The following is a 5,031-nucleotide window of genomic DNA, read 5'->3' on the forward strand; positions in this document are numbered from 1 at the left end:
GCGTTGCTCGTTAGTAAGTCTATTCATGATGAAATGTCAAAGCATACTGAGCATCTTTCTCTTTGACACCATGTCTGAAATCCCACGTGATCTGTCAAATACTAATGCATGAAAATCCTAACCTCAAAAAAATCACCCGTTATTAAGGTGTAGAATCCATTTTTTAGTACATATGCACTAAGCAATCTATACCAAGTTGCGTAAAAATATGAACTATACATATTTATGCTAATTAGCTGTTTTGAGGTTTTTGGAGATGTCATATAGCCGTAACGACAGTGTATTTGGAAAAATTACACAATCTTATATTAAGGCGTAGAATCGATATTTTAGTACACATGCACTACGCAATAGATACCAAGTTGCGTAAAAATATGAACTGTACATATTTATGCTAATTAGCTGTTTTGAGGTTTTTGGAGATGTCATATAGCCATAACGACAGTGTATTTGGAAAAATTTCACAATCTTATATTAAGGTGTAGAATCGATTTTTTAGTACATATACATTAAGCAATCGATACCAAGTTGCGTAAAAATATGAACTATACATATTTATGCTAATTAACCGTTTTGAGGTTATTGGAGTTGTCATATAGCCGTAACGACAGTGTATTTGGAAAAATTTCACAATCTTATATTAAGGTGTAGAATCGATTTTTTAGTACATATACATTAAGCAATCGATACCAAGTTGCGTAAAAATATGAACTATACATATTTATGCTAATTAGCTGTTTTGAGGTTATTGGAGTTGTCATATAGCCATAACGACAGTGTATTTGGAAAAATTTCACAATCTTATATTAAGGTGTAGAATCGATTTTTTAGTACATATGCACTACGCAATAGATACCAAGTTGCGTAAAAATATGAACTATACATATTTATGCTAATTAACCGTTTTGAGGTTATTGGAGATGTCATATAGCCATAACGACAGTGTATTTGGAAAAATTTCACAATCTTATATTAAGGTGTAGAATCGATTTTTTAGTACATATACATTAAGCAATCGATACCAAGTTGCGTAAAAATATGAACTATACATATTTATGCTAATTAGCTGTTTTGAGGTTATTGGAGTTGTCATATAGCCATAACAACAGTGCGTTTGGAAAAATTTCACAATCTTATATTAAGGTGTAGAATCGATTTTTTAGTACATATGCACTAAGAAATCGATACCAAGTTGCGTAAAAATATGAACTATACATATTTATGCTAATTAGCTGTTTTGAGGTTATTGGAGTTGTCATATAGCCATAACGACAGTGTATTCGGAAATATTTCACAATTTTATATTAAGGTGTAAAATCGATTTTTTAGTACATATGCACTACGCAATCGATACCAAGTTGCGTAAAAATATGAACTATACATATTTATGCTAATTAACCGTTTTGAGGTTATTGGAGTTGTCATATAGCCATAACGACAGTGTATTTGGAAAAATTTCACAATCTTATATCAAGGTGTAGAATCGATTTTTTAGTACACATGCACTAAGCAATCGATACCAAGTTGCGTAAAAATATGAACTATACATATTTATGCTAATTAGCTGTTTTGAGGTTATTGGAGTTGTCATATAGCCGTAACGACAGTGTATTTGGAAAAATTTCACAATCTTATATTAAGGTGTAGAATCGATTTTTTAGTACATATGCACTAAGCAATCTATACCAAGTTGCGTAAAAATATGAACTATACATATTTATGCTAATTAGCCTTTTTGAGGTTATTGGAGTTGTCATATAGCCATAACGACAGTGTATTTGGAAAAATTTCACAATCTTATATTAAGGTGTGGAATCGATTTTTTAGTACATATAAGCAGTCGATACCAAGTTGCGTAATAACATGAACTATACATATGTATGCTAATTAGCTGTTTTGAGGTTATTGAAGTTGTCATATAGCCATAACGACAGTGTATTTGGAAATATTTCACAATCTTATATTAAGGTGTGGAATCGATTTTTAGTACATATGCACTACGCAAACGATACCAAGTTGCGTAAAAATATGAACTATACATATTTATGCTAATTAGCCGTTTTGAGGTTATTAGAGTTGTCATATAGCCATAACGACAGTGTATTTGGAAAAATTTCACAATCTTATATTAAGGTGTAGAATCCATTTTTTAGTACATATGCACTAAGCAATCGATACCAAGTTGCGTAAAAATATGAACTATACATATTTATGCTAATTAGCCGTTTTGAGGTTATTGGAGTTGTCATATAGCCATAACGACAGTGTATTTGGAAAAATTTCACAATCTTATATTAAGGTGTAGAATCCATTTTTTAGTACATATACATTAAGCAATCGATACCAAGTTGCGTAAAAATATGAACTATACATATTTTTGCTAATTAGCTGTTTTGAGGTTATTGGAGTTGTCATATAGCCATAACGACAGTGCATTAGGAAAAATTTCGCAATCTTATATTAAGGTGTAGAATCGATTTTTTAGTACTTATGCACTAAGAAATCGATACCAAGTTGCGTAAAAATATGAACTATACATATTTATGCTAATTAGCTGTTTTGAGGTTATTGGAGTTGTCATATAGCCATAACGACAGTGTATTTGGAAAAATTTCACAATCTTATATTAAGGTGTAGAATCGATTTTTTAGTCCATATGCACTAAGAAATCGATACCAAGCTGCGTAAAAATATGAGCTATACATATTTATGCTTATTAGCCGTTTTGAGGTTATTGGAGTTGTCATATAGCCATAACGACAGTGTATTTGGAAAAATTTCACAATCTTATATTAAGGTGTAGAATCGATTTTTTAGTACATATGCAATAAGCAACCGATACTAAGTTGCGTAAAAATATGAACTATACATATTTATGCTAATTAGCTGTTTTGAGGTTATTGGAGTTGTCATATAGCCACAACGACAGTGTATTTGGAAAAATTTCACAATCTTATATTAAGGTGTAGAATCGATTTTTTAGTACATATACATTAAGCAATCGATACCAAGTTGCGTAAAAATATGAACTATACATATTTATGCTAATTAACCGTTTTGAGGTTATTGGAGATGTCATATAGCCATAACGACAGTGTATTTGGAAAAATTTCACAATCTTATATTAAGGTGTAGAATCGATTTTTTAGTACATATGCACTTAGCAATCGATACCAAGTTGCGTAAAAATATGAACTATACATATTTATGCTAATTAACCGTTTTGAGGTTATTGGAGTTGTCATATAGCCGTAACGACAGTGTATTTGGAAAAATTTCACAATCTTATATTAAGGTGTAGAATCGATTTTTTAGTACATATGCACTAAGCAATCTATACCAAGTTGCGTAAAAATATGAACTATACATATTTATGCTAATTAACCGTTTTGAGGTTATTGGAGTTGTCATATAGCCGTAACGACAGTGTATTTGGAAAAATTTCACAATCTTATATTAAGGTGTAGAATCGATTTTGTAGTACATATGCACTAAGCAATCGATATCAAGTTGCGTAAAAATATGAACTATACATATTTATGCTAATAAGCCGTTTTGAGGTTATTGGAGTTGTCATATAGCCGTAACGACAGTGTATTTGGAAAAATTTCACAATCTTATATTAAGGTGTAGAATCCATTTTTTAGTACATATGCACTAAGCAATCTATACCAAGTTGCGTAAAAATATGAACTATACATATTTATGCTAATTAGCTGTTTTGAGGTTATTGGAGTTCCCATATAGCTATAACGACAGTGTATTTGGAAAAATTTCACAATCTTATATTAAGGTGTAGAATCGATTTTTTAGTACATATGCACTAAGCAATCTATACCAAGTTGCGTAAAAATATGAACTATACATATTTATGCTTATTAGCCGTTTTGAGGTTATTGGAGTTGTCATATAGCCGTAACGACAGTGTATTTGGAAAAATTTCACAATCTTATATTAAGGTGTAGAATCGATTTTTTAGTACAGATGCACTAAGCAATCTATACCAAGTTGCGTAAAAATATGAACTATACATATTTATGCTAATTAGCTGTTTTGAGGTTATTGGAGATGTCATATAGCCATAACGACAGTGTATTTGGAAAAATTTCACAATCTTATATTAAGGTGTAGAATCGATTTTTTAGTACATATACATTAAGCAATCGATACCAAGTTGCGTAAAAATATGAACTATACATATTTATGCTAATTAGCTGTTTTGAGGTTATTGGAGTTGTCATATAGCCATAACGACAGTGTATTTGGAAAAATTTCACAATCTTATATTAAGGTGTAGAATCGATTTTTTAGTACATATGCACTAAGCAATCGATACCAAGTTGCGTAAAAATATGAACTATACATATTTATGCTAATTAGCTGTTTTGAGGTTATTGGAGTTGTCATATAGCCGTAACGACAGTGTATTTGGAAAAATTTCACAATCTTATATTAAGGTGTAGAATCGATTTTTAGTACATATGCACTAAGCAATCGATACCAAGTTGCGTAAAAATATGAACTATACATATTTATGCTAATTAGCTGTTTTGAGGTTATTGGAGTTGTCATATAGCCGTAACGACAGTGTATTTGGAAAAATTTCACAATCTTATATTAAGGTGTAGAATCGATTTTTTAGTACATATGCACTAAGCAATCGATACCAAGTTGCGTAAAAATATGAACTATACATATTTATGCTAATTAACCGTTTTGAGGTTATTGGAGTTGTCATATAGCCATTACGACAGTGTATTTGGAAAAATTTCACAATCTTATATTAGGGCGTAGAATCGATTTTTTAGTACATATGCACTACGCAATCGATACCAAGTTGCGTAAAAATATGAACTATACATATTTATGCTAATTAACCGTTTTGAGGTTATTGGAGTTGTCATATAGCCATAACGACAGTGTATTTGGAAAAATTTCACAATCTTATATTAAGGTGTAGAATCGATTTTTTAGTACATATGCACTAAGCAATCTATACCAAGTTGCGTAAAAATATGAACTATACATATT

This window comes from Bactrocera dorsalis, chromosome 6 (assembly GCF_023373825.1).
Source record: "Bactrocera dorsalis isolate Fly_Bdor chromosome 6, ASM2337382v1, whole genome shotgun sequence".
In the NCBI taxonomy this organism is placed as follows: domain Eukaryota; kingdom Metazoa; phylum Arthropoda; class Insecta; order Diptera; family Tephritidae; genus Bactrocera; species Bactrocera dorsalis.